This window comes from Silene latifolia, chromosome 7 (assembly GCF_048544455.1).
Source record: "Silene latifolia isolate original U9 population chromosome 7, ASM4854445v1, whole genome shotgun sequence".
Taxonomy (NCBI): Eukaryota; Viridiplantae; Streptophyta; class Magnoliopsida; order Caryophyllales; family Caryophyllaceae; genus Silene; species Silene latifolia.
The window spans coordinates 123469476-123483560 of record NC_133532.1 but is presented as its reverse complement, the minus strand read 5'-3'; positions in this window follow the sequence as shown (position 1 = coordinate 123483560).

Sequence of the window (14085 nt, the reverse complement as noted above, 5' to 3'; positions counted from 1 at the left end):
ATTTCAAACATTCGGAAGGTCGTGACTTGACCCTTCTTTTTCTCCCCGTTTTCAATCACGCGTCCGATCTCATTTCAGGAATCAACCTGTTCGATTTCAGGCTCAAATAACGAGCTTTAACACATTTTTCACGATAATCCGAGTTTCGGCTGGAACGTCGGTTTCAGGCACACCGGCATCCCCAAATGTCTTCCGTCGGTGCTCAAACATTGCGTGGCCGCTTTATCTGACCCGAGGAACTTTCTATGTGATTTCCGGAGAATTTTGTTCCGGACCCCGAATCCCAAAACCGTGTATTTATACACTTCAATTTAAGCCGTTCGGAAGGTCGTACCGGACCTGTTTCTTTTTCTCCCGTTTTTCAATCACGCGTCCGAGCTCATTTCAGGAATCAACCTGTTCGATTTCGGCCTCAAATAACGAGCTTTAACACATTTTTCACGATAATCCGAGTTTGGCGAACTGGTTTGTGGCTTACACCTAAGCATCCCCAAATGTCTTCCGTTGGTGCTCAAACTTGCGTGGCCGCTTTATCTCGACCCGAGGAACTTTCTATGTGATTTCCGGAGAATTTTGTTCCGGGACCACGGAATCCCGAAAAACCGTGTATTATACACTTCAATTTCAGCCGTTCGGAAGGTCGTATCGGACCCTGTTTCTTTTTCTCCCTGTTTTTCAATCACGCGTCCGAGCTCATTTCAGGAATCAATATGTTCGATTTCAGGAATCAACCTGTTCGATTTCAGGCTCAAATAACGAGCTTTAACACATTTTTCACGATAATCCGAGTTTCGGCGAATGCTGGTTTGTGGCACACCGGAACCCCCAAATGTTTTCCGTTGGTGCTCAAACTTTGCGTGGCCGCTTTATCTGATCCGAGGAACTTTCTATGTGATTTCCGGAGAATTTTGTTCCGTGTATTATACACTTCAATTTCAGCCGTTCGGAAGGTCGTACCGGACCCTGTTTCATTTTCTCCCTGTTTTTCAATCACGCGTCCGATCTCATTTCCGGAATCAACCTGTTCGATTTCAGCCTCAAATAACGAGCTTTAACACATTTTTCACGATAATCCGAGTTTCGGCGAATGCTGGTTTGTGGCACACCGGCATCCCCAAATGTCTTCCGTCGGTGCTCAAACATTACGTGGCCGCTTTATCTGACCCGAGGAACTTTCTATGTGATTTCCGGAGAATTTTGTTCCTGGACCCCGGAATCCCGAAAAACCGTGTATTATACACTTCAATTTCATTGCTAGTTCGGAAGGTCGTACCGGACCCTGTTTCTTTTTCTCCCTGTTTTTCAATCACGCGTCCGAACTCATTTCAGGAATCAACCTGTTCGATTTCAGCCTCAAATAACGAGCTTTAACACATTTTTCACGATAATCCGAGTTTCGGCGAATGCTGGTTTGTGGCACACCGGCATCCCCAAATGTCTTCCGTTGGTGCTCAAACTTTGCTGGCCGCTTTATCTGACCCGAGGAACTTTCTATGTGATTTCCGGAGAATTTTGTTCCGGGACCCCGGAATCCCGAAAAACCGTGTATTATACACTTCAATTTCAGCCGTTCGGAAGGTCGTACCGGACCCTATTTCTTTTTCTCCCTGTTTTTCAATCACGCGTCCGAGCTCATTTCAGGAATCAATCTGTTCGATTTCAGGAATCAAATAACGAGCTTTAACACATTTTTCACGATAATCCGAGTTTCGGCGAATGTTGGTTTGTGGCACACCGGAACCCCCAAATGTTTTCCGTTGGTGCTCAAACTTTGCGTGGCCGCTTTATCTGATCCGAGGAACTTTCTATGTGATTTCCGGAGAATTTTGTTCGGGACCTCTAATCCCGAAAACCGTGTATTATACACTTCAATTTGCGCCGTTCGGAAGGTCGTACTAGGACCCGTTTTTTTCTCCCGTTTTTCACTCACGCGTCCGAGCTCATTTTCAGAATCAACTGTTCGATTTCAGGCTCAAATAACGAGCTTTAACACATTTTTCACGATAATCCGAGTTTCGGCGAATGCTGGTTTGTGGCACACCGGCATCCCCAAATGTCTTCCGTTGGTGCTCAAACTTTGCGTGGCCGCTTTATCTAACCCGAGAAAACTTTCTATGTGATTTCCGGAGAATTTTGTTCCGGGACCCCGGAATCCCGAAAAACCGTGTATTATACACTTCAATTTCAGCCGTTCGGAAGGTCGTACCGGACCCTGTTTCTTTTTCTCCCTGTTTTTCAATCACGCGTCCGAGCTCATTTCAGGAATCAACCTGTTCGATTTCAGCCTCAAATAACGAGCTTTAACACATTTTTCACGATAATCCGAGTTTCGGCGAATACTGGTTTGTGGCACACCGGCATCCCCAAATGTCTTCCGTTGGTGCTCAAACTTTGCTGGCCGCTTTATCTGACCCGAGGAACTTTCTATGTGATTTCCGGAGAATTTTGTTCCGGGACCCCGGAATCCCGAAAAACCGTGTATTATACACTTCAATTTCAGCCGTTCGGAAGGTCGTACCGGACCCTATTTCTTTTTCTCCCTGTTTTTCAATCACGCGTCCGAGCTCATTTCAGGAATCAATCTGTTCGATTTCAGGAATCAACCTGTTCGATTTCAGACTCAAATAACGAGCTTTAACACATTTTACACGATAATCCGAGTTTCGGCGAATGCTGGTTTGTGGCACACCGGAACCCCCAAATGTTTTCCGTTGGTGCTCAAACTTTGCGTGGCCGCTTTATCTGATCCGAGGAACTTTCTATGTGATTTCCGGAGAATTTTGTTCCGGGACCTCGGAATCCCGAAAAACCGTGTATTATACACTTCAATTTCAGCCGTTCGGAAGGTCGTACCGGACCCTGTTTCTTTTTCTACCCGTTTTTCAATCACGCGTCCGAGCTCATTTCAGGAATCAACCTGTTCGATTTCAGCCTCAAATAACGAGCTTTAACACATTTTTCACGATAATCCGAGTTTCGGCGAATGCTGGTTTGTGGCACACCGGCATCCCCAAATGTCTTCCGTCGGTGCTCAAACATTGCGTGGCCGCTTTATCTGACCCGAGGAACTTTCTATGTGATTTCCGGAGAATTTTGTTCCGGGACCACGGAATCCCGAAAAACCGTGTATTATACACTTCAATTTCAGCCGTTCGGAAGGTCGTACCGGACCCTGTTTCTTTTTCTCCCTGTTTTTCAATCACGCGTCCGAGCATATTTCAGGAATCAACCTGTTCGATTTCAGCCTCAAATAACGAGCTTTAACACATTTTTCACGATAATCCGAGTTTCGGCGAATGCTGGTTTGTGGCACACCGGCATCCCCAAATGTCTTCCGTTGGTGCTCAAACTTTGCGTGGCCGCTTTATCTGACCCGAGGAACTTTCTATGTGATTTCTGGAGAATTTTGTTCCGGGACCCCGAAATCCCGAAAAACCGTGTATTATACACTTCAATTTCAGCCGTTCGGAAGGTCGTATCGGACCCTGTTTCTTTTTCTCCCTGTTTTTCAATCACGCGTCCGAGCTCATTTCAGGAATCAATCTGTTCGATTTCAGGAATCAACCTGTTCGATTTCAGGCTCAAATAACGAGCTTTAACACATTTTTCACGATAATCCGAGTTTCGGCGAATGCTGGTTTGTGGCACACCGGAACCCCCAAATGTTTTCCGTTGGTGCTCAAACTTTGCGTGGCCGCTTTATCTGATCCGAGGAACTTTCTATGTGATTTCCGGAGAATTTTGTTCCGGGACCTCGGAATCCCGAAAAACCGTGTATTATACACTTCAATTTCAGCCGTTCGGAAGGTCGTATCGGACCCTGTTTCTTTTTCTCCCTGTTTTTCAATCACGCGTCCGAGCTCATTTCAGAATCAACTGTTCGATTTCTTGAATGTTCGATTTCAGCCTCAAATAACGAGCTTTAACACATTTTTCACGATAATCCGAGTTTCGGCGAATGCTGGTTTGTGGCACACCGGAACCCCCAAATGTTTTCCGTTGGTGCTCAAACTTTGCGTGGCCGCTTTATCTGATCCGAGGAACTTTCTATGTGATTTCCGGAGAATTTTGTTCCGGGACCTCGGAATCCCGAAAAACCGTGTATTATACACTTCAATTTCAGCCGTTCGGAAGGTCGTACCGGACCCTGTTTCTTTTTCTCCCTGTTTTTCACTCACGCGTCCGAGCTCATTTCAGGAATCAACCTGTTCGATTTCAGGCTCAAATAACGAGCTTTAACACATTTTTCACGATAATCCGAGTTTCGGCGAATGCTGGTTTGTGGCACACCGGCATCCCCAAATGTCTTCCGTTGGTGCTCAAACTTTGCGTGGCCGCTTTATCTAACCCGAGAAAACTTTCTATGTGATTTCCGGAGAATTTTGTTCCGGGACCCCGGAATCCCGAAAAACCGTGTATTATACACTTCAATTTCAGCAGTTCGGAAGGTCGTACCGGACCCTGTTTCTTTTTCTCCCTGTTTTTCAATCACGCGTCCGAGCTCATTTCAGGAATCAACCTGTTCGATTTCAGCCTCAAATAACGAGCTTTAACACATTTTTCACGATAATCCGAGTTTCGGCGAATGCTGGTTTGTGGCACACCGGCATCCCCAAATGTCTTCCGTTGGTGCTCAAACTTTGCGTGGCCTCTTTATCTGACCCGAGGAACTTTCTATGTGATTTCCGGAGAATTTTGTTTCGGGATCCGGAATCCGAAAAACCGTGTATTATACACTTCAATTTCAGCCGTTCAGAAGGTCGTACCGGACCCTATTTCTTTTTCTCCTGTTTTTCAATCACGCGTCCGAGCTCATTTCAGGAATCAACCTGTTCGATTTCAGGAATCAACCTGTTCGATTTGAGCCTCAAATAACGAGCTTTAACACATTTTTCACGATAATCCGAGTTTCGGCGAATGCTGGTTTGTGGCACACCGGAACCCCCAAATGTTTTCCGTTGGTGCTCAAACTTTGCGTGGCCGCTTTATCTGATCCGAGGAACTTTCTATGTGATTTCCGGAGAATTTTGTTCCGGGACCTCGGAATCCCGAAAAACCGTGTATTATACACTTCAATTTCAGCCGTTCGGAAGGTCGTACCGGAGCCTGTTTCATTTTCTACCCGTTTTTCAATCACGCGTCCGATCTCATTTCAGGAATCAACCTGTTCGATTTCAGCCTCAAATAACGAGCTTTAACACATTTTTCACGATAATCCGAGTTTCGGCGAATGCTGGTTTGTGGCACACCGGCATCCCCAAATGTCTTCCGTTGGTGCTCAAACATTGCGTGGCCGCTTTATCTGACCCGAGGAACTTTCTATGTGATTTCCGGAGAATTTTGTTCGGGACCCCGGAATCCCGAAAAACCGTGTATTTATACACTTCAATTTCAGCCGTTCGGAAGGTCGTACCGGAACCTGTTTCTTTTTCTCCCTGTTTTTCAATCACGCGTCCGAGCTCATTTCAGGAATCAACTTGTTCGATTTCAGCCTCAAATAACGAGCTTTAACACATTTTTCACGATAATCCGAGTTTCGGCGAATGCTGGTTTGTGGCACACCGGCATCCCCAAATGTCTTCCGTTGGTGCTCAAACTTTGCGTGGCCGCTTTATCTGACCCGAGGAACTTTCAATGTGATTTCCGGAGAATTTTGTTCCGGGACCCGGAATCCCGAAAAACCGTGTATTATACACTTCAATTTCAGCCGTTCGGAAGGTCGTACCGGACCCTATTTCTTTTTCTCCCTGTTTTTCAATCACGCGTCCGAGCTCATTTCAGGAATCAATCTGTTCAATTTCAGGAATCAACCTGTTCGATTTCAGACTCAAATAACGAGCTTTAACACATTTTTCACGATAATCCGAGTTTCGGCGAATGCTGGTTTGTGGCACACCGGAACCCCCAAATGTTTTCCGTTGGTGCTCAAACTTTGCGTGGCCGCTTTATCTGATCCGAGGAACTTTCTATGTGATTTCCGGAGATTTTTCTTCCGGGACCTCGGAATCCCGAAAAACCGTGTATTTATACACTTCAATTTCAGCCGTTCGGAGGGTCGTACCGGACCCTGTTTCTCTTTCTCCCTGTTTTTCACTCACGCGTCCGAGCTCATTTCAGGAATCAACTGTTCGATTTTGACCTCAAATAACGAGCTTTAACAAATTTTTCACGATAATCCAAGTTTGGGCGAATCTTTGGTTTTGGCACACCGGCATCCCCAAATGTCTTCCGTTGGTGCTCAAACTTTGCGTGGCCGCTTTATCCGACCCGAGGAAATTTCTATGTGATTTCCGGAGAATTTTGTTCCTTGACCCCGAATCCCGAAAACCGTGTATTATACACTTCAATTTTAGTTCGGAAGGTCGTATCGGACCCTGTTTCTTTTTCTCCCTGTTTTTCAATCACGCGTCCGAGCTCATTTCAGAATCAACCTGTTCGATTTCAACCTCAAATAACGAGCTTTAACACATTTTTCACGATAATCGAGTTTCGGCGAATCTTTGGTTTGTGGCACACCGACATCCCCAAATGTCTTCCGTTGGTGCTCAAACTTTGCGTGGCCGCTTTATCAGACCCGAGGAACTTTCTATGTGATTTCCGGAGAATTTTTTTCCGGGACCCCGGAATTCCGAAAAACCGTGTATTATACACTTCAATTTCAGCCGTTCGGAAGGTCGTATCGAACCCTGTTTCTTTTTCTCCCAGTTTTTCAATCACGCGTCCGAGCTCATTTCAGGAATCAACCTGTTCGATTTCAGGCTCAAATAACGAGCTTTAACACATTTTTCACGATAATCCGAGTTTCGGCGAATGCTGGTTTGTGGCACACCGGCATCCCCAAATGTCTTCCGTTGGTGCTCAAACTTTGCGTGGCCGCTTTTCTCGACCGAGGAACTTTCTATGTGATTTCCGGAGAATTTTGTTCGGGACCCCGAAATCCCGAAAAACCGTGTATTATACACTTCAATTTCAGCCGTTCGGAAGGTCGTGACTGGGACCTGTTTCTTTTTCTTCCTGTTTTTCAATCACGCGTCGGAGCTCATTTCAGAATCAACTGTTCGATTTCGAGGCTCAAATAACGAGCTTTAACACATTTTTCACTATAATCCGAGTTTCGGCGAAATCTTTGGTTTGTGGCACACCGGCATCCCCAAATATCTTCCGTTGGTGCTCAAACTTTGCGTGGCCGCTTTATCTAACCCGAGGAACTTTCTATGTGATTTCCGGAGAATTTTGTTCGGGACCCCGGAATCCCCAAAAACCGTGTATTATACACTTCAATTTCGGCCGTTCGGAAGGTCGTACTGGGACCTATTTCTTTTCTCCCTGTTTTTCAATCACGCGTCCGAGCTCATTTCGGGAATCAACGATTTCGGGAATTTGTTCGATTTCACCTCAAATAACGAGCTTTAACACATTTTTCACGATAATCCGAGTTTCGGCGAATGCTGGTTTGTGGCACACCGGCATCCCCAAATGTCTTCCGTTGGTGCTCAAACTTTGCGTGACCGCTTTATCTGACCCGAGGAACTTTCTATGTGATTTCCGGAGAATTTTATTCCGGGACCCCGAAAACCGTGTATTATACACTTCAATTTCAGCCGTTCGGAAGGTCGTACCGGACCCTGTTTCTTTTTCTTCCTGTTTTTCAATCACGCGTCCGAGCTCATTTCAGGAATCAACCTGTTCGATTTCAGGCTCAAATAACGAGCTTTAACACATTTTTCACTATAATCCGAGTTTCGGCGAATGCTGGTTTGTGGCACACCGGCATCCCCAAATATCTTCCGTTGGTGCTCAAACTTTGCGTGGCCGCTTTATCTAACCCGAGGAACTTTCTATGTGATTTCCGGAGAATTTTGTTCCGGGACCTCGGAATCCCGAAAAACCGTGTATTATACACTTCAATTTCAGCCGTTCGGAGGGTCGTACCGGACCCTGTTTCTTTTTCTCCCTGTTTTTCACTCACGCGTCCGAGCTCATTTCGGGAATCAACCTGTTCGATTTCAGCCTCAAATAACGAGCTTTAACACATTTTTCACGATAATCCGAGTTTCGGCGAATGCTGGTTTGTGGCACACCGGCACCCCCAAATGTCTTCCGTTGGTGCTCAAACTTTGCGTGACCGCTTTATCGGACCCGAGGAACTTTCTATGTGATTTCCGGAGAATTTTGTTCTTGGACCCGGAATCCGAAAACCGTGTATTATACACTTCAATTTCAGCCGTTCGGAAGGTCGTACGGACCCTGTTTCATTTTCTCCTGTTTTTCAATCACGCGTCCGATCTCATTTCAGGAATCAACTTTGTTCGATTTCAGGCTCAAATAACGAGCTTTAACACATTTTTCACGATAATCCGAGTTTCGGCGAATGCTGGTTTGTGGCACACCGGCATCCCCAAATTTCTTTCGTTGGTGCTCAAACTTTGCGTGGCCGCTTTATCTGACCCGAGAAAACTTTCTATGTGATTTCCGGAGAATTTTGTTCCGGGACCCCGGAATCTCGAAAAACCGTGTATTATACAATTCAATTTCAGCCGTTCGGAAGGTCGTACCGGACCCTGTTTCTTTTTCTCCCTGTTTTTCAATCACGCGTCCGAGCTCATTTCGGGGAATCAACTTTGTTCGATTTCAGCCTCAAACAACGAGCTTTAACACATTTTTCACGATAATCCGAGTTTCGGCGAATACTGGTTTGTGGCACACCGGCATCCCCAAATGTCTTTCGTTGGTGCTCAAACTTTGCTATCCGCTTTATCTGACCCGAGGAACTTTCTATGTGATTTCCGGAGAATTTTGTTCCGGGACCCCGGAATCCCGAAAAACCGTGTATTATACACTTCAATTTCAGCCGTTCGGAAGGTCGTACCGGACCCTATTTCTTTTTCTCCCTGTTTTTCAATCACGCGTCCGAGCTCATTTCAGGAATCAATCTGTTCGATTTCAGGAATCAACCTGTTCGATTTCAGGCTCAAATAACGAGCTTTAACACATTTTTCACGATAATCCGAGTTTCGGCGAATGCTGGTTTGTGGCACACCGGAACCCCCAAATGTTTTCCGTTGGTGCTCAAACTTTGCGTGGCCGCTTTATCTGATCCGAGGAACTTTCTATGTGATTTCCGGAGAATTTTGTTCCGGGACCTCGGAATCCCGAAAAACCGTGTATTATACACTTCAATTTCAGCCGTTCGGAAGGTCGTACCGGACCCTGTTTCTTTTTCTCCTGTTTTTCCACTCACGCGTCCGAGCTCATTTCAGGAATCAACCTGTTCGATTTCAGCCTCAAATAACGAGCTTTAACACATTTTTCACGATAATCCGAGTTTCGGCGAATACTGGTTTGTGGCACACCGGCATCCCCAAATGTCTTGCGTTGGTGCTCAAACTTTGTTGGCCGCTTTATCTGACCCGAGGAACTTTCTATGTGATTTCCGGAGAATTTTGTTCCGGGACCCCGGAATCCCGAAAAACCGTGTATTATACACTTCAATTTCAGCCGTTCGGAAGGTCGTACCGGACCCTATTTCTTTTTCTCCCTGTTTTTCAATCACGCGTCCGAGCTCATTTCAGGATTTAATCTGTTCGATTTCAAGAATCAACCTTTTCGATTTCAAGCTCAAATAACGAGCTTTAACACATTTTTCACGATAATCCGAGTTTCGGCGTATGCTGGTTTGTGGCACACCGGAATCCCCAAATGTTTTCCGTTGGTGCTCAAACTTTGCGTGGCCGCTTTATCTCGATCCGTGGAACTTTCTATGTGATTTAGGAGAATTTTGTTCCGGGACCTCGGAATCCCGAAAAACCGTGTATTATACACTTCAATTTCAGCCGTTCGGAAGGTCGTACCGGACCCTGTTTCATTTTCTCCCTGTTTTTCAATCACGCGTCCGATCTCATTTCGGGAATCAACCTGTTCGATTTCAGGCTCAAATAACGAGCTTTAAGCCATTTTTCACGATAATCCGAGTTTCGGCGAATGCTGGTTTGTGGCACACCGGCATCCCCAAATTTCTTTCGTTGGTGCTCAAACTTTGCGTGGCCGCTTTATCTGACCCGAGAAAACTTTCTATGTGATTTCCGGAGAATTTTGTTCCGGGACCCCGGAATCCCGAAAAACCGTGTATTAAACACTTCAATTTCAGCCGTTCGGAAGGTCGTACCGGACCCTATTTCTTTTTCTCCCTGTTTTTCAATCACGCGTCCGAGCTCTTTTCAGGATTTAATCTGTTCGATTTCCAGAATCAACCTTTTCGATTTCAAGCTCAAATAACGAGCTTTAACACATTTTTCACGATAATCCGAGTTTCGGCGTATGCTGGTTTGTGGCACACCAGAACCCCCAAATGTTTTCCGTTGGTGCTCAAACTTTGCGTGGCCGCTTTATCTGATCCGTGGAACTTTCTATGTGATTTCCGGAGAATTTTGTTCCGGGACCTCGGAATCTCGAAAAACCGTGTATTATACACTTCAATTTCAGCCGTTCGGAAGGTCGTACCGGACCCTGTTTCATTTTCTCCCTGTTTTTCAATCACGCGTCCGAGCTCATTTCAGGAATCAACCTGTTCGATTTCAGCCTCAAATAACGAGCTTTAACACATTTTTCACGATAATCCGAGTTTCGGCGAATCTTTGGTTTGTGGCACACCGGCATCCCCAAATGTCTTTCGTTGGTGCTCAAACTTTGCTATCCGCTTTATCTGACCCGAGGAACTTTCTATGTGATTTCCGGAGAATTTTGTTCCGGGACCCCGGAATCCCGAAAAACCGTGTATTATACACTTCAATTTCAGCCGTTCGGAAGGTCGTACCAGACCCTGTTTCATTTTCTCCCTGTTTTTCAATCACTCGTCCAATCTTATTTCAGGAATCAACCTGTTCGATTTCAGGCTCAAATAACGAGCTTTAACACATTTTTCACGATAATCCGAGTTTGGCGAATCTTTGGTTTGTGGCACACCGGCATCCCCAAATGTCTTCGTTGGGGCTCAAACTTTGCGTGGCCGCTTTATCGACCCGAGAAAACTTTCTATATGATTTCGGAGAATTTTGTTCCGGGACCGGAATCCCGAAAAACCGTGTATTATACACTTCAATTTCGGCCGTTCGGAAGGTCGTATCGGACCCTGTTTCTTTTTCTCCTGTTTTTCAATCCGCGTCGAGCTCATTTCGGGAATCAACTGTTCGATTTGACCTCAAATAACGAGCTTTAACACATTTTCACGATAATCCGAGTTTCGCGAATCTTTGGTTTGTGGCACACCGGCATCCCCAAATGTCTTGCGTTGGTGCTCAAATTTTGCTGGCCGCTTTATCGACCGAGGAACTTTCTATGTGATTTCGGAGAATTTTGTTCGGGACCCGGAATCCCGAAAAACCGTGTATTATACACTTCAATTTCGGTAGTTCGGAAGGTCGTCGTCTAGGACCTATTTCTTTTTCTCCCTGTTTTTCAATCACGCGTCCGAGCTCATTTCAGGAATCAATCTGTTCGATTTCAAGAATCAACCTTTTCGATTTCAGGCTTAAATAACGAGCTTTAACACATTTTTCACGATAATCCGAGTTTCGGCGAATGCTGGTTTGTGGCAAACCAGAACCCCCAAATGTTTTCCGTTGGTGCTCAAACTTTGCGTGGCCGCTTTATCTGATCCGTGGAACTTTCTAAGTGATTTCCGGAGGATTTTGTTCCGGGACCTCGGAATCCCGAAAAACCGTGTATTATACACTTCAATTTCAGCCGTTCGGAAGGTCGTACCGGACCCTGTTTCTTTTTCTCCTGGTTTTCAACTCACGCGTCCGAGCTCATTTCAGAATCAACCTGTTCGATTTCAGCCTCAAATAACGAGCTTTAACACATTTTTCACGATAATCCGAGTTTCGGCGAATACTGGTTTGTGGCACACCGGCATCCCCAAATGTCTTCCGTTGGTGCTCAAACTTTGCTGGCCGCTTTATCTGACCCGAGGAACTTTCTATGTGATTTCCGGAGAATTTTGTTCCGGGACCCCGGAATCCCGAAAAACCGTGTATTATACACTTCAATTTGTAGTTCGGAAGGTCGTACCGGACCCTATTTCTTTTTCTCCCTGTTTTTCAATCACGCGTCCGAGCTCATTTCAGGAATCAATCTGTTCGATTTCAGGAATCAAACTGTTCGATTTCAGGTTCAAATAACGAGCTTTAACACATTTTTCACGATAATCCGAGTTTCGGCGAATGCTGGTTTGTGGCACACCGGAACCCCCAAATATTTTCCGTTGGTGCTCAAACTTTGCGTGGCCGCTTTATCTGATCCGAGGAACTTTCTATGTGATTTCCGGAGAATTTTGTTCCGGGACCTCGGAATCCCGAAAAACCGTGTATTATACACTTCAATTTCAGCCGTTCGGAAGGTCGTATCGGACCCTGTTTCTTTTTCTCCCTGTTTTTCAATCACGCGTCCGATCTCATTTCAGGAATCAACCTGTTCGATTTCAGGCTCAAATAACGAGCTTTAAGCCATTTTTCACGATAATCCGAGTTTCGGCGAATGCTGGTTTGTGGCACACCGGCATCCCCAAATTTCTTTCGTTGGTGCTCAAACTTTGCGTGGCCGCTTTATCTGACCCGAGAAAACTTTCTATGTGATTTCCGGAGAATTTTGTTCCGGGACCCCGGAATCCCGAAAAACCGTGTATTATACACTTCAATTTCAGCCGTTCGGAAGGTCGTACCGGACCCTGTTTCTTTTTCTCCCTGTTTTTCAATCACGCGTCCGAGCTCATTTCAGGAATCAACTTGTTCGATTTCAGGCTCAAATAACGAGCTTTAACACATTTTTCACGATAATCCGAGTTTCGGCGAATACTGGTTTGTGGCACACCGGCATCCCCAAATGTCTTTCGTTGGTGCTCAAACTTTGCTATCCGCTTTATCTGACCCGAGGAACTTTCTATGTGATTTCCGGAGAATTTTGTTCGGGACCCGGAATCCGAAAAACCATGTATTATACACTTCAATTTCGGTAGTTCGGAAGGTCGTACCGGACCCTGTTTCATTTTCTCCCTGTTTTTCAATCACGCGTCCGATCTCATTTCAGGAATCAACCTGTTCGATTTCAGGCTCAAATAACGAGCTTTAACACATTTTTCACGATAATCCGAGTTTCGGCGAATGCTGGTTTGTGGCACACCGGCATCCCCAAATGTCTTTCGTTGGTGCTCAAACTTTGCGTGGCCGCTTTATCTGACCCGAGAAAACTTTCTATGTGATTTCCGGAGAATTTTGTTCCGGGACCCCGGAATCCCGAAAAACCGTGTATTATACAATTCAATTTCAGCCGTTCGGAAGGTCGTACCGGACCCTGTTTCTTTTTCTCCCTGTTTTTCAATCACGCGTCCGAGCTCATTTCAGGAATCAACCTGTTCGATTTCAGCCTCAAATAACGAGCTTTAACACATTTTTCACGATAATCGAGTTTTGGCGAATCTTTGGTTTGTGGCACACCGGCATCCCCAAATGTCTTGCGTTGGTGCTCAAATTTTGCTGGCCGCTTTATCTGACCCGAGGAACTTTCTATGTGATTTCCGGAGAATTTTGTTCCGGGACCCCGGAATCCCGAAAAACCGTGTATTATACACTTCAATTTCAGCCGTTCGGAAGGCCGTACCGGACCCTATTTCTTTTTCTCCCTGTTTTTCAATCACGCGTCCGAGCTAATTTCAGGAATCAATCTGTTCGATTTCAAGAATCAACCTTTTCGATTTCAGGCTTAAATAACGAGCTTTAACACATTTTTCACGATAATCCGAGTTTCGGCGAATGCTGGTTTGTGGCAAACCAGAACCCCCAAATGTTTTCCGTTGGTGCTCAAACTTTGCGTGGCCGCTTTATCTGATCCGTGGAACTTTCTATGTGATTTCCGGAGGATTTTGTTCCGGGACCTCGGAATCCCGAAAAACCGTGTATTATACACTTCAATTTCAGCCGTTCGGAAGGTCGTACCGGACCCTGTTTCTTTTTCTCCCTGTTTTCACTCACGCGTCCGAGCTCATTTCAGGAATCAACCTGTTCGATTTCAGCCTCAAATAACGAGCTTTAA